Consider the following 26,810-nt stretch of genomic DNA (forward strand, 5'->3'; position numbering starts at 1 on the left):
GGCCCAGCAGCTGACTACTCTTTTTCTCACTGGAACCTAGCCTTCTAGAGCTAGCAGCAATTTTGAACATGTGTAAGCTGAGAGACAGAGGAATAAAGCTCGAAAGTATGTCTCTGAGGCATACTCAGAGTTACTTGTGGTTCCAAATTTCATTTGTTTCCCATGTGGCATCCCTTGCCCACATCCCCATTGCTGCTTCTGGACCCTTCCTTGCAGAGCAGGGCACTTTCTAGGCTCTGCTATCTGGGTGTAGAGAAGGTATTTAGGAGCAGGGCAGGGGTTTGAGACAGGCTGGGGGAGCCCCCTCCCCCATTTCTTATCCTTTCCTAGAGTCATTCAGGGGTAGTGTGTGTACTGCTCAGGGTAGGGACCCTGGAGCCAAATCACCTTTGTCCAAACCCTCATCCTCCTCTTACCAGCAGTGTGCCTTGGGTAATTGGTGAACCTCTGTGTCTCATTTTTCCCATCTATAAAATGGGAATTAATAGAGTACCTATCACACAGGGTCTTTGTGAGGATTGAGTTAGTATATGGAAAGCACTTAGAATACCTGTAAGCATGTGGTAAGAGCTATGGAAATGTTTGCTCTCGGTATTATAATTCACCAGCATCCTACATGCATATGAGTTTATATGAGAATACCAATATAATTCATCATACTCCCCACCTATTCAGTCATCCCAAAGTGTCCTTTTCATAATGATACCTGTCATCCACTTGCAGTTATGCTCTGCAGTATGCTAAACGTATGATTTCAGTATCTCAGTGAATCCACAGAACAACCCTATGCTCCTGTTCCCAGCTCAGGGTTGAGACTTTGACAGGACTAAGTCATTTACCTAGGATCATGCAGAAAGTGACAGAACTGGGACTCACAGTCAGGCCTATCTGATGAAGGTTTTCATTACTACACCAATCTACCTCCTCTTCAAGTCAATTACAAACACCAAAACCAGCCCTTGGAGGAGCCCCAGACATCAGCTATGCTCACAGTGCAGAAGTCATCCTTCTCTGGGGTGAGGTTTCGTATCACTCTTATCCTGGGAGACAAAGGGGCAGATTTCACAGATGTCTCCCTGCTCCCCTGCAAAGACACAACATGCTTTGACTGACAAACAAAGAGGCCCCTTTAGATTAGAGCTGAGTTAGCCATGCGGCCTTCAAGGGCCACCTTCCCCCATCCTGTGTCTTCTGAAGCCTGCAGGCTCTTACTTGGGCAGGTGGGGAGCTGGAGTCTCAGGCACGTGAGTTTACTTGAGTTCTAGGCGGTCCAGGATGTAACACAAGCTCTCAGTGACTCAGACCAGCCTATCTGGGATTTTTCCTCTCTTGGCATGTGAGAGAGTCTGTGCAGCATTGACATCTTTTAGCCAAGAAATAAACAGCAGGCACCAACCTACAATTGCAGAATCATAGAATGTCAGGGCTGGAAGGCACCATTGGATGTGGAAATTAGGACTCTGATGAGGGAAGGGTCTTGCTCAAGATCACATTAAGAAGGAAGGACAGTGACGAGATTTCAGCCCTTGCTTGTCCTCGGTACCATTCTCAGGACCCTCAGCTTCAGGAGTACTGAGAAGAAGAAATGAGGGTGGGGCTGTGCATCCGGGCTACTGAGCATATGTGCGTTCAGCCAGTTGGCTCTCTCTTGAGAGCGTATGTGACAATCCTCTAAAACAGAGTTTCTAAGTCTCAGCACTATTGGCCTTTGGGACTGGCTAATTCCTTGTTGTGGGGGGTGTCCTGTGCATTATCCAATGTTGAGCAGCATCTCTTTGGTCTCTACCCACTAGATGCCGGTAGCAGACCCCCAGTTGTGCAACAACCAAAAATGTCTCCAGGCATTTCCAAACGTCCTCTGGGGACCAAAATTATTCCCCTTCCTGCTCTTCACTCCTGTTGAAAACCAGTGCTCTAAAAGCAGGCTCCTTCCCTTCCAGAAACACGTATTAAGAGCTTGCTTTGTGCTATGCTCTACTGGCACATGATTCACGTATGGGCTCTGTCATTAAAGAACTCAGAGGCTAGCCGGGGGAAACAGGGCTGCACAGGTGGCAAAGTATGGGAAGCCCCTCCACAGGGACTAGATGTAGGTGCTCTGAGGAGCTCAGGGGTAGACCACACTGACTGGGGAGATCTGAGAAGGCTTCAGGTAAGGACATGGCAATTTTCCAGGCAGACAGAGCAGGTGAAGGACATTCCAGGCAGAAGGAATGGAATGTATGAAGGTAAAGAGTTGTAAAGTATGACATGCTGGGGGGAAAAAAAAAGTATTTTAGTATGACTGTCCCCCCATAGTGCACCTGGGGAGTAGTTGGGAAGTAGGCTAGAGAGAGGCAGGGCAAGATGATGATGATGACAGCACATATTGAGCACTTTTTTTTTTTAAGATTTTATTTTATATTTATTTTTTTTTTAAAGATTTTATTTTTATTTATCTGACAGAGAGAGACAGCCAGCGAGAGAGGGAACACAAGCAGGGGGAGAGGGAGAGGAAGATGCAGGCTCCTAGTGGAGGAGCCCGATGTGGGGCTTGATCCCAGGACTCCAGGATCACGCCCTGAGCTGAAGGCAGATGCTTAACCGACTGAGCCACCCAGGCGCCCCAAGATTTTATTTATTTGAGAGAGAGATAGTGGGAGATTGCATCAGCAGGGGCAGGCAGAGGGAGAAGCAGGCTCCCCACTGAGCAGGGAGCCCGACACAGCGCTCTATCCCAGGACCCTGAGAACAATAACCTGAGTCAAAGGCCGACGCTTAACCGACTGAGCCACCCAGGTGCCCTGAGCACTTCCATGCCAGACACTACTCCAAGTGTCTTACATGTATTGTTTCTTTTTCTTTCTTTTTTTTTTTTTTTTAAAGATTTTATTTATTTGACAGAGACAGAGACAGCCAGTGAGAGAGGGAACACAAGCAGGGGGAGTGGGAGAGGAAGAAGCAGGCCCACAGTGGAAGAGCCTGATGTGGGGCTCGATCCCGGAACGCCGGGATCATGCCCTGAGCCGAAGGCAGACGCCCAACCGCTGTGCCACCCAGGCACCCCACATGTATTGTTTCTTAATCTTCACAGTGATCCTTTGAGAAATGTACTGTTATTCCCTCTACTTTACAGATGGGAAAAATGATGCACAGGGAGATTAGGTAACTTGTCCAAGTCACACAGCTATGGAAATTTGGTTATGGTTACACCAGGGTTTTAAGTAGAGCAATGTAGCAATGTCATCGTCCGTACACAAACCACTCCAAACTTTCTAGTTTAACCAATACCATTTTATTATATTTCATGGTTCTGTAAGTTGGCTGGGGCTCAGCTGGGTGGTTCCTCACTGGTCTGGCTCCGGGTCTTTCATCAGTAGCAGCGAGATGGTGGCTGGAGCTGCAGTTTGGGGCTGGATGTCTGGCACTTTGGTGTTTCTCTCACTCTTTGTCCCTGTGGACTTTTCCCTGTGACCTCTCTCCAACAGCGTAGCCTATTCTTGGTGGCTCTGAAGCTGTCAGGCCTTCTTAATGTCTGCATTCAGGATGTCACTTCTTCTGTGTCATACTGGTCACAGTGGTCACAGGCACAGCCCAGATTCATGAGGAGGGAACAAGAGGTCCGTCTCTGGTGGGAGGACTGGCCTGTGTGTATAGGGAGGGGTGGGATTATTTGAGGCCATCTTTGGATACTAGATAGCACAGCCACATTTTTATTCCAGAAAGAATGTTCTGGCAAATTTGTGGAAGTATATGGAAGAGGGCAAGACTAAAGACTTGAGGATGAATTATAAAGTCATTTTAATAGCTTTGATAATTTTGGTTGAGTTGATCACTTAGCTTCTGTCTTCTGTTCTGTGGAAAGACCAGAGTAATTGTGTTTTAATAATATTAACATAAAAATGATAGTAGCCTACATTTATTGAGTACCTACTCTGTGCCACGTACTGTGATAAATACTTTTCTAGGTGAGTTAATCCTCACAATGATCTCATGAGGTATATACATTCCTACTTTACCTTCCAGAAAACTGAAACCAAGTGTATTCGTTTCTCAGTGCTGCTATAACAAAGTACCCCAGACTGAGTAGCTTAAACAATTTATTTCTTTACAGTTTTGGGGGTTGGAAGTCTGAGATAAGTTGTTGGCAGTGTTGGTTTCTTTGGAGGCCTCCCTCCTTGGCTTGCAGATGACCATCTTCTCCCTTTGTCCTCACAAGGTCTTTCTTCTATATCTGTGTCCTAATCTCTTGTTCTTATAAGGACATCAGTCATATTGGATTAGGGCCTACCCATATAACCTCATTTTATCTTAATTACCTCTTTAAATACCCTATCTCCAAATACAGTCACATTCTGAGGTACTGAGGATTAGGACTACAACATACAAATTTTGAGAGGACATAATTCAGCTGATAGAATCAAGAAATTAGCATATATTCATGTAGTTGATATGTAGGAAGCCAGAATTTGACCTGAGGCTGACTTTAGGCTCCTTTATTAACTACTCCTTATACTATTACCCACAACTGTGTTCAGTTCTTGTCCCAAGCAGAAAAATAGCAAGGTGAAGGAAGACACCAAACTTGCTTAGCTTTGCATTTAGGATCTAGCTATTTATAACTTGAGGCGCAGAGATTGAATTCTAGTTACTTGTTCTGTGTTCTTCACCTATAGCTCTTTCATATTGATCTTTTTAGAAGGATGCTAAAAGGTGGTGGGGGTGACATATCCTGATAGAATCATAAATGGGAATGATAGTAATGGTCACTAATACTTTATGAATGTGTACAGTGTGCTGGGCAGAATGCTAAGTGCTTTACACACATTATTTAGTTCTCACAGTACTCCTATTAGATAGGTACTATTATGTTTCCAATTTTACATATGGGGAAATTGAGGAGAGTATTGAGTTAACCTGTCTTTTTTTTTTTTTTTTTTTTTACAATTTACGCTACTAATAAGAAGTGGCAGGTCAAGCTGAGTGCTCCAGAACCTGTATTCTTCTTTTTTTTTTTTTTTTAAGATTTTATTTATTTATGTGACAGAGAGACAGCCAGCGAGAGAGGGAACACAGCAGGGGGAGTGGGAGAGGAAGAAGCAGGCTCCCAGCGGAGGAGCCCGATGTGGGGCTCAATCCCAGAACGCCGGGATCACGCCCTGAGCCGAAGGCAGACGCTTAACGACTGCGCTACCCAGGCACCCCCAGAACCTGTATTCTTAGCTACTGTGTTTCCTTATTGACTCTGAGGACCTGGTGAAGAATGAATTTATACCATTTCCACAAAAAGAATCTAAGTTAGAGAAGACTCATTAGGCCGTATCATTTTCCTAAAAGTTTTCAGTTACCACCATCAAGATACTTACTGCTACATATCAAAATAAAATACTGATACCACTGCTTCTTGATTTATTAATTTTAGAAATCACTTTTTGACTTGCTGTTATCTGAGATAAAACATCTGTTACTTGCCCTGCCCTTTCCTGCAAACTCCTATTAAAGAATAATTTTTGTTAAAACAGTATTTATTGATTATTATATTATGTTTATACAACTGTTATCCCCTGCAAAGCCATAAAGTGTACTGTGATTATATTTCCTTCTTTGTATAACTACTTGTTTTTCCTGGAGTTGATAATTTTTTTTGTTTGTTTTATTTGCATTATTTTCTACGTTACCTGTTCTTTTCTTTGCTGTGAGCACATTCAGGCCTATAAGAAGTTTTTCATACTTAAATGGATACACTTTCTGGAGCTTTCTGGAATCCTGCTCTAGTATAGACGAGTTTTCCATTAGGCCTTTCATCTAGTTGTTATTCTGGGAATTCTCTTTGCTTCTCTTTTATGTTGGAACCTCTGTTTCCTGGGTCCCATGTCTTATTTTAGTTCCTTGTTCTGGTTTCTGTTGCCTTCTAAGAGAGGTACATGGACATACATTCTGTGAGTCCTTGCTAATATGAAAATGTCTTTCTTTCTACCCCTACTCTGGATTTGCAGGTTGGCTATATAGAACTTAGGTTGCAAATCATTTTCCCTTAAAGGCATGTTCCACTCCCATTTTAGCTTTCAGGATCATTTTTGAGAAGTCCAATACCATTTATGTACCTGGACACTTCTAGTTCTTCTATGTATCCCTGGTATGCTAGAACTTGGCATTGGTCTTTTTTCATTCTTTTTTTTTTTTTTTTAAAGATTTCATTTATTTATTTGAGAGAGAGAGGTGGGGGAGAGAGACAGAGGGAGAGAGAGAGAGTATGAGCAGGGGGAGGGGCAGAGCGAGAAGCAGACTCTCTGCTGAGCAGGGAACCTGACACAGGGCTCCATCCCTGGACCTTGAGATCATGACCTGAGCCAAAGGCCGACACTTAACCAACTGAGCTTCCCAGATGCTCCTCATTGTGCCTTCAATTGGGTACTCATGTCCTTCAGTTCCAGGAATTTTTCTTAAATTATTTCTCCTGTAATCTTCTCCTCCTCTGTTTTCTTATTGGGGCATTGAATTCAGTTGAGTCCCTAAGTGTTTTATCTTTATATTATCCCTATTGTTTTCCATCATTTTGCCTTTTTAATACTTCCAACCTATTAACTTTTTAATATTGATCATCATTTTTATTTCCAAAGGCTCTTTTTGTTTTTCATAATGTCCTGTTTTTTAAAAAACTGATGGATGCAGTATCTTCACTTAACTCTCTGGGTGTATTACAGTTTTTATATGAAGCTTTCTTCTGTTCCTGGCATCATCAATTTCTTTCTGGTTCAATTTTTTTTTTCTTGGTCTGTCTTGATCTCTGTCTCTCATGATGGAGGCTTTCCTCAAATGTTAGTGATCCTTAGTTATCACTTCGTATTTTAGGGTAAGGCACAAAACCTAGCCCTGTGTACACAGGCAGAGCTTAGCAAGTGGAGACCTTCACTGTTGGGTTTTTGGTGGGGATCTTTCTGTTTTGTTAGGAGAAACCCAGATGTCACTACCTATGATTTTATTCCCCTGAGACAGTTCCGTTTTTTATGAGAAGAAGTCTTTATCTTCTGCCTAGGAGTAACATGCATGGCCCACATTTTGGGAGCAGAGTCAAGGAACAGGACTGGGGGTCCCATTGCACAGGATGCACTCTTACCAAGTCTCTCCAGTGTCAGACCTTACCTCCTTCCTGCTTGCTACTCTGCCAGTTGTACAAGAAGCTGGGGCCTCCCTAGTTCAGATTTCTCAGGGATTACACTTCCCTTTTCCTGCCTAGGTGAGGGGTGAATGCTTGGCTATTGGGGCAGAGGATGTTTTCAGCCTTGAACCTTACCCTGGCGCATCCCTCCATCTCAGCCTGAATTGTTCAGAGCTTTTGTGGGACAAATCAGTTTGCTTCTCATCTGTAAGCCCCCTTGCTCTGCTAAGATGGTTACCATCCCTCCATCAGCTTTCCATCTTCTAAAAATGAAGAGAACAAATGCCAGTAAGCACATGTAAAGCTGCTCCACCTCACTAATCATTAGGGAAATGCAAACAAAAACCACGATGAGATACCACTTCACACCAAGTAGGATGGCTATCTATCAAAAACAAAAACAAAAACAAAAACAAGTTTTGGGTAGACGTGGAGAGATTGGAATACTTCCACATTGCTGTATGTAAATGGTGCAGCTGCTGTAGAAAACAGTCCAGTAGTTCCTCGAAAAATTAAACATAGAATCACCATTTGGTTCAACAAGTCCACTTCTGGGTATATATACAAAAATTTTGGAAGCAGGGACTCAAATATTTGTGGATCAATATTCATGGCAACAGTATTCACAATAGCCAAAAGGTAGAAACAACCAAAGTGTCTATCAATGGATGGATAAACAAAGTGTGGTATATCCATACAATAGAGTATTATTCAGCCTCAAAAAAGAATGAAATTCTGTCAGTTATACCTCAGTAAAGCTGAAAACAAAGTATAATCTGATTTAGTATGGGAGGGAAAGGGAATAAAATCCTGATACATGCTGCAACATGGATGAACCTTAAAGACATTATGTTAAATGCTATTAACTCAGACACAGCAGGACAAATATTGTCTGGTTCCACTTAATGTATCTAGAGTAGTCAAATTCATAGAGACAGAAAATAGGATAGCAGTTACCATGGCTGAAGGGAGGAGGGAGTAGGGAGTTGTTTAATTGGTACCAAGTTTCAGTCTGAGAAGATGAAAACGTTCTGAAGATGGATGGTGGGGATGGTTGCTTAACAGTGTGAATGCACTTAATATCATCGACCTATACGCTTAAATATTGTTAAAGTGGTAATTTTTTTTTTAAGATTTTATTTATTTATTTGACGTAGAGACAGCCAGCGAGAGAGGGAACACAAGCAGGGGGAGTGGGAGAGGAAGAAGCAGGCTCCCAGCGGAGGAGCCTGATGCGGGGCTCGATCCCAGAATGCTGGGATCACGCCCTGAGCCGAAGGCAGACGCTTGACGACTGCACTACCCAGGCGCCCCTAAAGTGGTCAGTTTTATGTCATGTATATTTTACCATACAACAAAAAAAGAGCTAAAAAAAAAAAAAAGAATGGAAATCACTTGCCTACTTTGGTTTCATTTCTTATTTTCTTTGTGTGAACTGTTAAAAAGAAAACAACAGGCTCAAAATGGAGTCACTTATGTTAAGATCCCATGTCAGCAAACCAAGACTTAATACCTAACTGAACTGCAATTTCAATCCCTCCAGGAATGTAACCTTTAACCAGTCAACAAGGAATTTCCTGATCAGCACTAGAAAATTTACTGATAGGTTCCTTCCATTCCCCTTAGGAGGGTGACTTTGCCTAAAACAATGCATTCTTTGCTAATAATTTCCTTTTTTCCTCTCCCTCTATGCCTCTGTGCCTTTAACAAAACCTTTCCTTTTCTGTAGCTCAGTAGAGCTGCTTTCTCTTTGCGGTGGGATGCTGCTTGATCCATGAATCATTCAAGAAAGCCAATTTGATCTTTTAAATTACTCAGTTGAATTTTTGTTGTTTAACAGGACATGTTCCTTTTTAATTTCTTTATTGTCAATTTAGTGGGGTCTCAAGAAAAAGAGGCAATAAGTGTGTGTGTGTGGGGGGGTCTCAGGAAAAAGAGGCAATAAGTGTGAGGAGGTAACTAATTCCCCTCAGGTATTTTTTTCAGTGCTTGCTACATGGATGACACTGTGCTAGAGAATATAAATATGATTGGTTTCCATGTCAAAAAAGAAAAAAGTAACAGACAAAATACTCCCTCTAAACTTGTATGCTATCAAATACAGTTTTGGCTCTGAGATCACTAAAGCAGGAAGAAAATGGATTTGCTGCAATATTTAATATATTTGCTGTCATTTTGGACTATAGCCCTAAGTTGCCGTAGCAACAGACCAGAGCAGGAACTTCATTAGAGGAGGAGCTCCTTGGATTTTAACCATGTTATTCAATCAGGCATGAATGATGAGGTAGACCATCACATGGCACCCATAAGATCTTTTATTTTGATAAGCCATATAATTAGCTAAATCTAATAAGTCTTTGGAACAAGTAAAACAACAACCTAAAACCTTCCTTTTTTGCATCTTTTCCAGAGTCATTAGTAGTTAAAAGATTTCCTTGGAATTTTCCCTAGTGGAACTATCCAAAGCATTGCTAGTAATAATATTTGAGCATCCCATTCATCAGCAAATGGCAGGAAGGGACACCAAAAGATTAATGATGGGTAACAGCTTACTGTTATTGGCATTTTGAAAGAAGATGCCTGACATAAGCAAGGCCATAAAAATAAAGAAATTGTACTAGTCAATTTTAGGTCTTTGTCACAGGTGGATGGGGAACTATTTCTTGGAAGGAAGAAGGGCACCTTCCCAAACACACACACACACACACACACACACACACACACACACACACACGAAAATGCTTCAGTAGCAATTTCAGTGCAACATGCAGTGAGTCCATATTGCTAAGGGACTTCAGAATAAAATGTGATCAGAATCAGGCAGGGGTGGGGCGGTGGTAGTTACCACCAGGGATGGCTTCTGGGAGGACATGAAGTTTTGTTTTTTTTGTTTTTAATTTTTTTAAATTACATTATGTTAGTCACCATACAGTACATCCCTGGTTTCTGATGCAAGGTTCGATGATTCATTAGTTGCGTATAACACCCAGTGCACCATGCAATATGTGCCCTCCTTACTACCCATCACCAGTCTATCCCATTCCTCCCCCCCGAAGCCCTCAGATTGTTTCTGAGTCCATAGTCTCCCATGCTTCACTCCCCCTTCTGATTATCCCCCTTTCTTTATCCCTTTCCCCACCGACCAACCAACCTAGTACGTACGTTCCATAGATGAGAGAAATCATATGATAGTTGTCTTTCTCTGCTTGACTTATTTCACTTAGCATTATCTCCTCCAGTCCCGTCCGTGTTGCAGCAAATGTTGAGAACTCGTTCTTTCTGATAGCTGAGTAAGATTCCATCGTATATATGGACCACAACTTCTTAATCCAGTCATCTGCTGAAGGGCATCTCGGCTCTTCTCCACATCCTCTCCAACAATTGTTGTTTCTTGCCTTGTCTATTTTTGCCATTCTAACTGGCGAAAGGTGGTATCTTAGGGTGGTTTTGATTTGAATTTCCCTGATGGCTAATGATTTTGAACATTTTTTCATGTGTCTGTTAGCCATTTGTATGTCTTCATTGGAAAAGTGTCTGTTCATATCTTCTGCCCATTTTTTGATTTGTTTATTTGTTTCTCGTGTATTGAGTTTGAGAAGTTCTTTGTAGATCTTGGATACCAGTCCTTTATCTGTAGTGTCATTTGCAAATATCTTCTCCCATTCCGTGGGCTGCCTCTTAGTTTTTCCGACTGTTTCCTTGGATGTGCAGAAACTTTTAATCTTGATGAAGTCCCATAAATTCATTTTATCTTTTGTTTCTCTTGCCTTTGGGGATGTGTCATGAAAAAGGTTGCTTTGGCCGATGTCGTAGAGGTTGTTGCCTATGTTCTCCTCTAGAATTTTAATGGATTCCTGTCTCACATAGAGGTCTTTCATCCATTTGGAGTTTATTTTTGTGTATGGTGTGAGAGAGTGGTCAAGTTTCATTCTTTTGCATGTAGCTGTCCAATTTTCCCAGCACCATTTATTGAAGAGACTGTCTTTTTCCCACCGGATGTTTTTTCCTGCTTTATCAAAGATTAGTTGCCCAAAGAGCCGAGGGTCCATTTCTGGGTTCTCTATTCTGTTCCATTGGTCTATGTGTCTGTTTTTGTGCCAGTACCATGCTGTCTTTGTGATCACAGCTTTGTAGTACAGCTCGAAATCCGGCATTGTGATGCCCCCAGCTTTGTTTTTCCTTTTCAACAGTTCCTTGGCGATTCGGGGCCTTTTCTGTTTCCATACAAATTTAAGGACTGTTTGTTCCGGTTCTTTGAAAAATGTCCTTGGTATTTTGATCGGGATAGCATTGAAAGTGTAGATTGCTCTGGGTAGCATGGACATTTTAACTATGTTAATTCTTCCGCTCCATGAGCATGGAATATTTTTCCATCTTTTTGTGTCTTCCTCAATGTCTTTCAAGAGTGATTTATAGTTTCTAGAATATAGGTCCTTTACGTCTCTGGTTAAGTTAATTCCAAGGTAACGTATGGTTTTTGGTGCTATTGTAAATGGGATGGATTCCCTAATTTTTCTTTCTTCAGTCTCATTGTTCGTGTATAGAAATGCAACTGATTTCTGAGCATTGATTTTGTATCCCGCCACATTACTGAATTGCTCTATAACTTCTAACAGTTTGGGAGTGGATTCTTTTGGGTTTTCCATATAGAGTATCATGTCATCTGTGAAGAGAGACAGTTTGACTTCTTCTTTGCCGATTTGGATACCTTTTATCCCTTTTTGTTGTCTGATTGCTGTTGCAAGGACTTCTAGTACTATGTTGAATAATAGTGGCGAGAGTGGGCATCCTGGTCATGTTCCTGATCTTAATGGAAAGGCGTCCAGCTTTTCCCAGTTGAGAATAATATTTGCTGTAGGCTTTTCGTAGATGGCTTTTATGAGCTTGAGAAATGAACCCTCTATTCCTACACTCTGAAGGGTTTTAATCAGAAAAGGATGCTGTATTTTGTCAAATGCTTTTTCTGCATCTATTGAGAGAATCATATGATTTCTGAATTTTTGTTTCTGAATAAAATCTAAGACACTGATAGATTTGCGAATGTTGTACCACCCCTGCATCCCAGGGATGAATCCCACTTGGTCATGATGGATAATCCTTTTAATGTACAGTTGGATTCTATTTGCCAGGATCTTGTTGAGGATTTTGGCGAGGACATGAGTTTTAAGTAGAGTTTTTAAAAAGAAAGTCACTCTTGAGGAAGGCAGAGGTATTTCTGATTCATTAAGATCTTACCATCACTCTGAATAGTCAGTTCGTCTGCTTGTGGTTCAGTCAGACCGATTTCAAACATTTTGCCCTTATCAGCCTTCCAGGAGGCGCCAGGCAGAGCAATCCATTGGAATCACATCCTGGTGCACTCACAAAAGTAATTATTTTCAAGACTCTTTACCGATGTTGGAAATCAATTGTTTGTTGACTTGTTTTCTATCCCCCAAAGGGTAACTTTTGAGCTCAATCTTCCTGTTTACAATACTGGTCTATTTTACTGCAAATATTTTTCATTGTGTTGCTCTATCCTGGATACAACTGTGGTATAGTCAAACATCTAAATGAAATAAATAGTTTTCTTTTTCTGTTTTCTTGATTTGTTTTGGTTTGGTTTGGTTTTTTTTTTTTGGTGGGAAGGAGGGCAGTCGCTAATTCTAAAGCCTGAGCGAGGTACTGTATGGCTTACAAGAAGGGCCAGATGCAGGCCCTTCGTGCTCTTAAGGCACAATAGGAGAAATGACCGAAGACAATCAGTGATTAATTGCCAAATGAGTGATAGATACCAGGTGGTCCTAACCTGAGCTTCTCAGCCCTACAAGGGTGATGAGGGAGAGTAGGGAGGGGTGTCTGTGAGCTATTTTCAGTACTTCAAAAAGACTAACCAAAAAAGCTCGTATTTACCAGAGATTAGATGCACAGGCTAATTAAGCTAAAACATCAGGTTTCCTTGCTTTGGGCTAGAATTATATCAACTTAGTAGAGAAACACCAGTTACCCCATGCTGACTGGAAGCTCTGACTGGCAGTTCCCTTGTCTTTGATTAATAAAACATGAGAAAATAAATTATTACTTGATAAGTGTGTTCTGTTTGATAGGCAAAAAGTATTTCAAAGCATGGGACTAGTGAAGGGAGGAGGATGTTTGTTTTGAGTGAGAAGACCGAGAATCGGTGAGATGGACAAGAAGTGACTAGGAGAAGTTTACTGTGGATAGAGAGGGAAGAAAAGGAGGGTCACTTGAACAGGGCTGTAATAGATGTGGAGGATTCATCTGTGCAGTGGTTCCCAAAATGTGTTCTGCACCCACAGCATTAGCACCACCTGGAAACTTCTTGGGCTTCACTTGCTGACTCAGAAACGGGGGATGAGGCCCAGGCATCTGATCTGACACACCCTTCAGGTCATTCTGATGTAAGCTGCAGTTTGAGAACCTCAGATCTATAACATCCTTTCCCAAACTTGAAGGATCAGTGGAATCGGAGATGATCCTAAGAGATCATCTTTATACTTGTTCAGTCTGAAAGTGAATCACAAGAAACAAAACAAAAGCAAACAAAAAACCGAAAATGAATCACTAATGAGAAATTTATTTCCTTTTCTAATCTCTCATGCCTTTTGGTAACATCACAGAAAAAGAGTCAGTTTGATCCTAGTAGGTTTTTAATTTTTTTTAAAAGTAAGCTCTACATCCAACATGGGGCTTGAACTCATGACCCTGAGATCAAGAGTGGCACGCTCTCTGGACTGAGCCAGCCAGGCGCCACCCCCCCAGGAGGTCTTTAAAAAGAAACATTCAAGTCTCTGTTTAAAATGAGAACAGATTTCATTCAGGTTCAGAGCCTTGGCAGATATTGGAATATGAGTGTGATAACTTGGTTTGCCTTCTTTTTTTTTTTTTTTTTAAAGATTTTATTTATTTATTTGACAGAGAGAGAGGCAGTGAGAGAAGGAGTGGGAGTGGGAAAGGGAGAAGCAAGCTTCCCACTGAGCAGGGAGCCTGATGCGGGGCTGGATCCCAGGACGCTGGGATCATGACCTGAGCCGAAGGCAGATGCTTAACAACTGAGCCACCCAGGCGCCCCTTGGTTTGCCTTCTTATACATTCATTTTTTACAGTTACCTCTTCTTTGGGCAAGTGATTCTAGTTTTCCTTTTGAGAAAAGGGATATAAGACATCCTTTAAAAAATTTATGTTAAAATAAGGTAGAGGTGCCTGGGTGGCTCAGTTGGTTGAGTGTCCAACTCGGGTCATAATTTTGAGGTCGTGGGATGGAGCCCTGCTTCAGGCTCTGTGCTCAGAGTGCAGTCTGCTTGAGGATTCTCTCCCTCTCTCTCTGCCCCTTCCCCTACTTGTGTGTGTGTGTTCTTTCTCTCTCTAAATAGAAAAAATCTTAAAATAAAATGAAATTATTTATTTTTAATTGAAGTATAGTTGTCGCGCAATAGTATATTAGGTTCAGGTGCACATCATAGTGACTTGACATTTAATATATTATGAAAAGTTCACTGATAAGTGTAGTTACCATCTGTCAGCATACAAAGTTATTACAATATTATTGACTATAATTCCCTATGCTATACTTTGTATCCCTATGACTTATTTTATAACCGGAAGTTTGTACCTCTTAATCTCCTTCACCTATTTTGCCCATACTCCCATCCACCTCCCCTCTGGTAACCACCAGTTTGTTCTCTGTATTTATGAGTGTGTTTCTGTTTTGTCTTGTCCATTTGTTTGTTTGTTTGCTTTAGATTCCATGTCTGAGTGAAATCATATGGTATTCATCTTTGTCTGACTCATTTCACTTAGCATAATACCCTCTAGGTCTATCCATGTTGTTGCAAATGGCAAGATTTAATTATTTTTTTTGACTGAGTAACATTCCATTGTCTATGCATCCCACATCTTTATCCATTTGTCTATTGATGGATGCTTAGCTGCTTCCATATCATGGCTATTGTAAATAATATTGCAATGAACATAGATAGGAGTGCACATATCTTTTCAAACTAGTGTTTTTGTTTTCTCTGGATACCCAGAAGTGGAATTACTGAATTATATGGTATTTCTGTTTTTAATTTTTTGAGGAATTTCCATACTGCACTAATTTACATTCCCACCCAGTGCAGGAAGGTTCCCTTTTCTCCACATCCTCACCAACACTTGTTATTTTTTGCCTTTTTGATACTAGCCATTCTAACAAGTGTGAAGTGATATCTCTAAAATATTCTTCATGAAAACTTTTTTTTATATAACACTGTGATTTGGTTTAATGGAAAAGATAAATAATAGTACTAGAAGTATGTGGAAGTAGAAGACATAATAGGCATTATAGAATTACTGAAACCTGTGAAATATATTCAGGACAACAATTTGTGTGTGTGTGTGTGTGTCTGTGTTTGGTGTTGTTGCTTGGATGGATGGGTTTATATTTGTCCTTGATCATCAGTGTTTTTGAAGAATAGGCCACAAATACACACACACACACACACACACACACACACACACATACACACACTCACACCATTGAAGCAAGTACAAGGAAAAAAGTATCCAAATAACAAAGGATATTCCAGGCTGCAACCTATGACCATTTGTGGGAGTAATACAAAATCCTGCACAGCAAAGGGACCCCGTCAGTACTTTGGAATTAGTTGTGCCGGGATTTTGTGATACTTCATCTTCTTAAGTACAGAGTTGCTGAGATGTAATGAGAGCCAGAACATAGGCTTTGAAATCTCTTGAGGAAAATGAGAAAACAGATCTTGAATAGGTGACAATTAACAGCATGTTTCCACCCATACCAGGTTCATGGAGATGACTTTTCATCACTTCATTTTGAGTCAGGAAATGCCAAAATTAATTGATTTATGTACAAATATAGATGTGTTCCAACCTGCTATAGGCAGGGTTATTCAGGGGGAAATTACACTGCATTCCTTTTCCACACAAGATTTTAATTACAGGTAAAATCTGATCAAAAACAATATAAAGGGCATCCTCTAAGACATTGCTTCTCTGTTTTTTGACTTCAACACATGAAAACACATTTTATAGCTTGGCCCAGCATGTGTACCAGCACACATGCACACTTTATAACACCTAAACAAAGGTTTAATGAAATAATACTCATAGCAAAGGACACACTGTGCGTCTTTTTCTTTTCTTTTTTTAATTTAATTTTATTTTTAAGTGATCTCTACACCCAGTGTGGGGCTTGAACTTACAACCCTGAGATCAAGAGTCACTCTACCAACTGAAACAGCCAGGCACTCCTGTGAATTTTTATTCTATTCTATGTCATTAAAAAGTGATTTCCCAGTCTACCAGTGATCTCTTCCCCACCTTCCCTCCCTGGGGATACTGATTCAGTAGGTTTGTGATGGGACTCGGAAATCTGCAAGTTTTGATATATGAATCAGATGGTTCTGATGCAGGTGGAACTAGGCCACACTGTGAGAAACACTACTTTAAAGGGAAGTGATAGAATCCTAACATAGTTAGTATATGAATAACCTTATGAATCTTGTGGTCCAAATTTAGAAGCACCTCCATTACCTGCTGGATAAAGTTCAAATGTAGATTGACATTCAAGGCCCTTCATTGGCTAGTCCCTGAGTTTTTCAGATATATCCCCAGCTACAATCTCATTGCCTTTCCTCACTCCTTTTCCACATAAATAAGCAGCATTAAACCATTCATCATTTATATACCTCATGCTTTTATGTGAACTTTCATTTCTTACAGGCTGGGGTAGTAACTACCTTGACAGATCCTCCTGCTGGAAACAACTAAATGTGCTGGATAACATATAAAAGCCATTTAAAAAAATGTGTTCATGAGCTAGCAAATTATTAAGGAACCTTCAAAGGCCAAAAACTAAGAAAGGTAGGCAGAGTCCCAAAGCTGGCTTTTGCCTCATAGATACTTGCTGAATGAGGTGATTTTTGAGGTTTCATTTTTTATGGAAGAAAGGAGATGAAGCCTAGAATGTGCCCAAAGTGAGGGTCTAATAGAACCCCTCCCATAAATTCAGGACCTCAGATGGCCATAGCTCAGTGTAAAGATGATTTAGTGCAAAGGTAATTTAGAAAAAAACCTGTCACCGGAGGGAAAAACAGTTGCTTATCTTAAACAATGGGGCTGGGTGAAGGGTTAAAAAAAATCTTCCCTGAGAATTTGTAACCACAAGTCAACCCTTTTGAGGTTCTATAACATGAATTCACACTGCCAAAGTGATGCTACATTGGTAGTTTCCTTGAAGTGTCTAGCAGAACCAAATGCTTACCGCCTCAAAGGAACTCGCCTTCCCCATGCCTCAAAGAATTCTTCATGATAAATTTCTAAGAAATTTCAGCTCCTACTCAGAAATGATAAAATATGTTAAGGAATCCCAAGGAAACATGAGTACTGAGCCAGCAGAAACAACAGACAGCAGAATCAGACCCATGAACAAAGCAGAGAGTGGAATTATCAGAGAAAATATAAAAGAAATATTTTAATATGTTTATGGAAATAAATAAAATTATGAATAAAGAATCAGACTATAAACTGACAGAGTATATTTGAAAAACATTTTTAGAAATGAAAAATTATGGATTCAACAGTTAATTAGATATAACAATGAAAGAATCAGTAACCAAGGGGAGAGCTCTGAAAAATATATTCAGAACACAACACAGAGGAGAGACAAAGGGATGGAAAATAGGAAAGAGACGTTAAGAGATCTGGAAGGTAGAATGAAGCAATTTAGTACACAAATAAAGTTCCACAAGAAAATAGAAAGAACTTAAACAGATAGTAGCTGAGGCCTTCAGTATTGGCGAAAGACATCTGTCCACATATTCAGGAAGCCCAGTGAATCTCAAGTGAGATAAAAAGAAATCCAGAGTACACTGTCGTGAGCACTGAGTAATGTACAGAATTGTTGAATCATTATATTGTACACCTGAAACTAATATAACACTGTATGTTAATTATACTTCAATAAAAAACATAAAGTGGAAAAAAAAAGCTAAGAAGAAATCCGTACCTACACACATCGTAAATGAAATGCAGAACACCAAAGAAGAGAGATCTTAAAGCAATCAGAGGCAAGGCAGATTATATTTAAAGAATGGCAATTATCCTGACAGTTGTCCTCTCAGCAGCAGTAATAGAAATCACCGAAATATCTTTTTTTTTTTTTTTTAAAGATTTTATTTATTTATTTAACAGAGATAGAGACAGCCAGCGAGAGAGGGAACACAGCAGGGAGAGTGGGAGAGGAAGAAGCAGGCTCACAGTGGAGGAGCCTGATGTGGGGCTCGATCCCATAACACCGGGATCACGCCCTGAGCCGAAGGCAGACGCTTAACCGCTGTGCCACCCAGGCGCCCCAGAAATCACTGAAATATCTTAAGTGCGCTGAGAAAGTAACTGTGAACCTAGGATTGTATATGCAGCAAAAATATTTTTTTAAAGGAGGAGGAAATAAAGATATTTGCAGATAAAATCTGAGAGAATTCATCCCCAGCAGACTCTCACTAAAGGAAACTCTAAAGAATATACTTTAGGCAGACGGAAGGTCTGAGATGCAAAAAGGAATGAAGAGCAAAGCAAGTGCTAAATACATGGACAAATCAAAAAAGCATCAATTCTATAAGATAACAATGTCTTGTAAGGTTAAAAAACAAAACCTAAGATAATAGTCGTTCAAAATTTGAAAGAGGAGATGACTAACATCGGAGAGTTATAACCCTTGTTTTTGGGAGGAGAGGAAGATTAAGATACTGATCAGTTTTGGATTTTGGCAAGCATTATGTTAACATTTCTAAGGTAGTCACTCAAAGAAGAGAAGTGGAATGGTTGCTACCTCTTCCCTATCTGGTCTGTGCTTCTAATGCTAGCGGATTCCTGTGACTTGGCTCTGTACTTCTGGACTGTGGCATACTGGTGGAGCACTGGAAATGGTCTGCCATGTGGGTAGGAGTATCGCTGGCATTATTTGGACTTGCCAGTACATAATAATAACAAAGCATGGTAACTTTTAGTAGGTTTTATTATTGTGATTAAATTCTTCACTTTCCCAACCCCATGCCACTGTTTCTAGATTTTCATTGATAACTTTTCCCTCTCCAAGCAGTTTGCAGGTGTTTGGCTCTTTGTGTCTTCTTCCTTTTTTTTTTTTTCCCAGTACGCTCTATGCCCAACATGGAGCTTGAATTCATGACCCCAAGATCAAGAGTCGTATGCTCTACCAACTGAGCCAGTCAGGTGCTCCTGTTCATTCTTTTTTAGATCACTTCCTTGATCAACTACATACCTTATGGTGGTGGTTCTAAAAGTATGGTCCCCTAAGATTCCCCAAGACCTGGTCAGGATGTCCTTAAGGTCAAAATTATTTATTAATCTAAAAGTATCAGATGGGGGCGCCTGGGTGACTAATTCGTTAAGTGTCTGCCTTCAGCTCAGGTCATGAGCCCAGGGTTCTGGGATCGAGCCCCACATCGGGCTCCCCGCTTGGCGGGGAGCGTGCTTCTCCTTCTCTCTCTGCCTGCTGCTCCATCTACTTGTGCTCTCTCTTCTGTCAAATAAATAAAATCTTAAAAAAAAAAAAAGTATCAGATGAATACTAAGACCATTATTTGCCATTTCACTGTGTTGACGTCTGCACTAATGGTGTGAAAGCAATGTCGCTCAATTTGCTGACACCTTTTCAGAAATAAGGCATTGGCACCAGACTTCTCTAAGGTTACTTATGTTGCATATACCAAAGTAGGATGATTATTTCAGGAAGTGCACTTGTGCTGAGTTGTGAGCTGAACCAGCTGCTTCCCCCCCGCCCCCCGCCCCAAACCACCATTTTTACTTGAAAGAACGAGGGACAGAAGACTGTGGGGAAGATCTGTGCTTCAGAGGGAAACTGTGTGTGATCTATAGCACACGCTTAGTCCGAAGTGGTTCTATGGAACTATTTTACAACTCTCTAAGCTGTGATAACTGATAGCAATGCAAAGTAATTCTTGTCTGTGGAGATGCAAATGAATCCCACCTGGTGAGGGACACCCTTTTTCCCTCTTAGAAAAAGCCAGTTTTGTGCCATTTGCGCATTCATTTCAACATCGTTTTATTCATTATAAAATTTGTGCCTCTTCGACTTCTTTGAACTGGTTAAAACATCTGCTTGGTTCTCTCATTGTGAGTTAAATAAAATCTTTTATATGTATGCATTGTGTATCTGTATGAGAGTTATGGTTTTTATCTTTTTTTTTTTTAAATTGTTTTTTAATGAAAACTATAGTTACTCCAGCTAGGGTATGTGGAAGAAAATTTCTTAAAAATAATTGAAATGAGCCTGTGAAGGAAAACACTGATAGTGTTTGTTTCCAAAGATCAAATTCAAGCTTTCAAGTAAAAATTAAGAGTATCTGTCACTATGAACTTGACAGCTTCCCAATACTTAAAGACTTATCTCATGAGATTAGTGGTGATGTTAATGAACGTAATCTTGTATGCTGAAATGTGACAACATTTGGAAGATCTCTGTAACTCAGCCAATATTTTCCAAATGACCAATGCATGCTGTTAAAAAATCATGCATAAGTTTAAAAAAATCCATTCAAAGTGCATGATAGGCAGATAGATTGTAATGTTATAAGTATGAAAATTCCGTCAATGTGGTTTCAGATTCTGCCTGCAGCTAATCTTTAAGAAACTACCCCTTGCTGGGTTTTGAGGTAGTATCAAAGAAGAAAATTCACAATTATCTGAACTGCTATTTAAATATCCCTTCCTTTTCCAACTATATATCCGTATGAGACTGTATTTTCTTCATATACTTCAGTTCAAATAGTGTATCACAATAGATTGAATGCAGAAGCAGGTATGAGAAGCTAGCTGTCCTCTATCAAGCCAGGCATTAAAGAGATTTGCATAAATCTTCTCATTAAGTGTTTTTTCTTTTGTAAAATAGTTGTATTTCATAAAAATATGTAATTAATGTCAACATTTAATGTGTTTATTGTTGTTATTTTAAAATAAACTAATAAATAGTTTTAAAAAAACCCATGTAGAGGCCCCTGGGTGGCTCAATCGGTTAAGCATCTGACTTTGGTTCAGGTCATGATCCCGGGGTCCTGGGATGAAGCCACATCAGCATCTGGTTCCTTGCTCAGTGGAGAGCCTGCTTCTCCCTCTCCCTCTGCCTGCCACTCCCCCTGCTTGTGCTCTGTCTCTCTCTGTCAAATAAATAAATAAAATCTTTTAAAAAATTAAAAAAAAAACCCATACAAATGAAAGCTCTTAGGGAATCCTCAATAACTTTTAAGTATGGAAAAGGATCCTGAGACCAAAATATTTGAGAAACACTGCCTTAAAGGAGATTGTTAAATCTGGGGCGCCTGGGTGGCTCATTCAGTTAAACGGCCGACTCTTGATTTTGGCTCAGGTCATGATCTCGGGGTCCTGGGATCAAGCCGCACATCAGGTTCCATGCTCAGCATGGAATCTGCTTGTCCGTCTCCCTCTGCTCCTTCCTGCTCTCTATCTCTCAAATAGATAAATAAATAAAATCTTAAAAAAAGATTGTTAAATGTTAACTGGTTAAATGGTCAGTTTGTATCAAAAGAAGGTGGGGTATAGAAAGAAGTGGGATATGGATTGGTGACATTGGATTTCCTCTTGCATTGTGCGCAAGTCTGGGGACTAATTGGTTTAGTTCTGGCTTTGCATTAATAACAGTATCAATTATTTTGGGGGTACCTATTATATGCTGAATATATGGATTACTTCATTTATTCTTATAACAACCTTAAAAGGTAGGCCCTTTTATTGTTATTATCATAATTATTATTCTTTTTTTTTTTTTAAAGATTTTATTTATTTATTTGACAGAGATAGAGACAGCCAGCGAGAGAGGGAACACAAGCAGGGGGAGTGGGAGAGGAAGAAGCAGGCTCACAGTGGAGGAGCCCGATGTGGGGCTCGATCCCATAATGCTGGGATCACGCCCTGAGCCAAAGGCAGACGCTTAACCGCTGTGCCACCCAGGCGCCCCCATAATTATTATTCTTAAGTAAACTCAGGTTAATCGAGATTAATTGACGCGCCCAGAGTATAATAGCCAGGATGCAAACCCCATTCAGTCTGGCCCTACGTGCCAGTGGCCTTAACCAGGAGTTCATGTCACCTCCTGATTCTGAGTGACCATGGCCAAGTCTCCTAAGTTTTCTGGGTCTCAGTTTTCCCATATATAAAATAAATGAGGTTGGACGGAGCTTTACCAACCATGGGTCAGGTCCTCAACTCTGTGTAGGACATATAGCACATTCTTTTGTTTTCAAGAGTTTCCCAGTCTGGGTGATCCATAACATCTGGTCAAACTGTTTGTCTGATTCTGTAATTTTCACAGCCCATATTCTTAGCGCTGTCACTGTCAGTCCTGGGGTTTGAGTGGCTCTGTGGTTGGAAGTGAAGAAGTCCAAGCAGAGGATGAAGGGGCTGCCAGCTCATTAGTGTGGAGAGGCAAGATATTAATCCAGTAGTTAATTCATCTTGCCACTGAATCCTAGAGGCCTGAAACCAGAAACCTGAGCATGAAGCTTCTACTGCCCGAGGATTTTATCCCCTCCTCACCACCCCCAATTCAGGAATTGCTTTCAGCCAACATTACCTCTGCTTTCTGAGCACAAGCCAGGCTATTGTGCTGGAAATAATCTGTGTTAGTCTTACTGGAGTGGCTTGTGTTGCCATAGTTACTGTTTGGGTTCTGTGCACCTAAAATTTCAAGTATTTATCAGGCAAAAAGAGTTTGCTGTTTTTTTCTCTTTTTCTCTTTGGAAAATCGGATTGGAGAGAAAGATTTTATATCCTATTAAATGTCTGTTCTTGGTGGGTACCGTCATACCAAGCACTGCAGAGTAATGGTTAACTCTCCAGTGGTGAAAAGTAGGTCTGGCCATGGCCTTGAAAAATGGAGTTATCAGCATCCTGCTGAGGACCCAGAGTCACTGCCCGCTGATGGATGGAAAGGCAGATTGTCATTGCTGATTGTACAGCTCAGGAAATTGCATGAGACAGCTGGTTATTTATGACAGAGCAGCACGGAGCTCCTTAGTAGGTTTCACAGTTGCCGCCACTCTAAATGGTCACTTGCCACCCAGTGCTGCGCCTGGGTCAGAAGTTTGCATGGAGATGGGAGGAGGGGTGGGTACGAACCAGTGCGGGCAGAGAGCAAGCTTGGCCCCTATGCACATGTGAGCAAACAACAGTGCAACCCAAGACTCTGCTTTTGCAGCCATGATGTCTGTTTGTACTGCCTGTTTGCCTGTCTGGTTTGCAGACTCTGCGTTGGCCCACAGTTGAGCCCAGAAACAGTCCCCTTTGCCTGGTCGCCATGAGCCAGACTGGTCTTTATGTGGCTGTCTCCTAGGAGCCCAAAGCTATGCCACATGGCTGGAAGCTGTGTTTACAAGCTTTTCATCCGTCTTCCTTAACTTGTGGTTGCTATGGTTTTCTTTGCCTGCTGGGCCTGGCCCTTTTAGGGGGACAAGCTGTCCACTCAACCAAAAGCCAGAGCCACAGCTTCACTAGCATTGGCCTCTTGGCTGCGGTCCCAGCCATATCTCGTTACCTGCCCATTCTGAGTCCTAAACCCTGCCTCTTGTGGGCTGACCGTGACTTTTGCCCCAGCACCAGTCCAGTGTGTGGGATTCAAAGCCTTATCACCCATCCTAGGACCTTCTGCATTTGCCTCAGTCAGGGTGCTCCTTTTGCTTCTCCTCCAACTGATAGTAGCTCAGAATTTACTTTGCAGAGCCCTGCCTTCCTCTATAATCGCCACAGTCACCTATTTATTTGCAGAGCTCATTTAAACCTGACCACCATGTGGCCATCGCATTTTCTCTCATGGACGTCTTTTGCTGCTGGCCTAGTACCCACTGCCTGCTTTTCAGGTAATAGCATTTTGTCTTTTGGAGATTTACCGCTCCCCCCCCCTCATTCTCAGCTTATAGGTTTCTGATGAGGCTCATCCTACCCCTCTTATTCCAGGGCCTGACCAATCAGAATATTATTATCTCCCAGCTTCAATGCTTGGTCTGGGGATGGACACATGATCCAAGCCAGGTCAATGAAAATTAATTCTGAAACTTTGGCAATAAAGAAGTTTTCTGCTCAGTGGTTGTTTAGGGGACTGTATCTAATCCTGATGTGTTGGTGGGGGATGGCTACTACTTAAGGAGAATGTTACAATGCATATGAGGACAGAGTGAAAAGTTCAAGAGAGAGCCTGTGACTTGGCAACTTTGTTTGCATGCCTAAACTCTAGCTCAAATACTTGAATCAGAATCAATTCCTTTTTCATGCAAATGTCTGTGGAGTTGAGTTTTCTGTCACTCAAAACTGAGAGAGTCTGATACATTTCCATTTGTGAGGACACTGAGGCTCAGAGAAGTGAAATAACCTACCCAGGATACCCAGCTACTGTGATTTGACCTCGTTTCTTTTGGATTCAAAGACTCTCTTTCACTATCCCAGCTGACTTCTAATAGTAATCTTACATTTGTGACACATTTCATAATACATAGAGTACTTTCACATGGCTTACACTGCATCTAATTTACTGCTCTCTCACCATGTGCTCCCCACACAGGGCTGTTATTATTATTGTTATAAAAACATTGTATTATCATTCCCATTTTTCAGAGGAGGGCTTTTGAGACTTGGTTGCCTGTGCACTAACCTAGTGAGTGGCAAGGTGGAACTACTTATTTTAAGTGTGGTTTAGTATTCATTCCATTTCCCTTCATTACTTCCTGAATATGCCCTGAAAGTAATTGCCCCAGCTGGTGGCCTTTTGCCGCTTACTTTTCCCCAAGGAGCCTTGACCATTCCATATCTTGGAAGTAGTTGCCTTTGGAGGAGACCTGACATGATGGAAAGGACAAAGGGTCTGGGGGTCAAACAGACCAAGTTTAGATCTAGTCTCCACTACTTACTAGCACTGTAACCATGGGTGAGTTCCTTTATCTGAACTCTAGTTTTCTTTTCTGTAAAACCTGTGAGGCCAGGAGAATAATACTTACCTTGCAAGATTTTTGTGAGGATTAAATGAAGTCAGTTTATGTGAACAGTAATCATAATAATATCAACAGGGAACATGAATTAAGCATTTTCTGTATTACTTATTATTATCTCTATACCCCATATGAGAAAACCTAGGCACAGAGAGGACAAGTGACTTGCCCAAGGTCACATCTTGTGAGTGGCAGAGCAGTATTCAACCCAGTCATACTGGTTAAGAGCCCTTAATCACAGCACTTGAGACAGTAAGTGTTTAAATAACAGGAGCTGTTTTTTCATCCCACTCCCATTTCTCTGGAAAGCTCAGAATCCGGTGTTCAGGATGGAAGTGAAGCAGTGAAACTAGGGTAGAAGAGGGCCATGTCCAGGTAGCACAGATGAGAGTGGGGCTGGAAGCAGTACCCGAAAGGTAATGATGGTCAAATCACTTACATGGACCAGAGACCAGAAGACAGATGGAGCTGGATGCCACTGAAGGAGGGCCCAGCAAGACAGATGGGCTCAGGCATTAGAGACCCACAGGACCAGAGAAAGCAGGACCAGTGATACCTTAGTGAGCCAGAGGGCTCTGTATTTCAGACCCAGAGCTTTGCTGTGGTCTCTGTTAGGCTAGGATCCCACTAAGGAGTGATTGACCACAGCCCAGCAGGAGAAGGGGTTAGGATTAGGACAAACTGCAGCTTCTGGCAGGTGTCTTGACATTGACTAACAGTTGATGATGATAATTTTGATTCATTCATTCAATGTATCTTTGTAAGTAAATGGAGAAAAGTCTTTTTTCCTAGCAGTAGATTCCTACATCTCTTGGTCCTTCCCCCTTCCCCCTGCCGACTTTCAGGAAACCCATGAGGTGGGATGAACACTTTGATCAGCTGTTTGGGGTGGGGGTGAAGATGAGCGCCTAAGCATTAAGCTTGAAGAAGGTAGATGGTTTTGCTCCACTGATCAACCACCAGGCTCTTACTTGTCTGAGTAGGTTGGCACTGTAAGGCTGAGAACCGAACAGCTTTGGGACAATAGAGCTGAGTCAAAGGAAGAAGAAGAGGAGAAAGGAAAATGAAGTAGTGGCAGGGGAGAAGATTTTGAGGAAAAAAAAATATTTAAAGGAATTTTTATGAAGTCTTGCCATATCATGTGCAATATAAACTTTCCTTCCTGACTCCCCAAGAATTCTTCAGTAAAGTAGACATTTCTTATTGATATGTTGTGTTTAATCTCTTTTAAGAATGCATGATATGCTGAGTCCCAGGTCAGGGGGGCCATGTGGTGAGAAACAGTCGCTTACTAGCATCTTGCCGCATCTGGATCACATATTTTTGGAGCACTTACTATGTGTCAGAAACAATGTCAGGCACTGAGGTTACAAAGACAACTAGATGTGGTCTTGGCTCTTAAGGAAGTACAGCCTTTTGGTAGAACATGTATGGAAGCAGATTATAGTGAAAGACCTTTAATCTGCATTGCCAAACATCATAATTGTTTGGAGTTGTTAAACAGGATATTAAAAGTAATCACTCTGCTTAAAGCAGACATACAGACCAATGGAATAAAGAGCCTAGAAAGAAATCCTCACGTATATGGTCAAATGATTTTCGACCAGGTTAGCAATACCACTGGG

Source organism: Ursus maritimus, unplaced genomic scaffold (assembly GCF_017311325.1).
Source record: "Ursus maritimus isolate PB19 unplaced genomic scaffold, ASM1731132v1 scaffold_14, whole genome shotgun sequence".
NCBI lineage: Eukaryota > Metazoa > Chordata > Mammalia > Carnivora > Ursidae > Ursus > Ursus maritimus.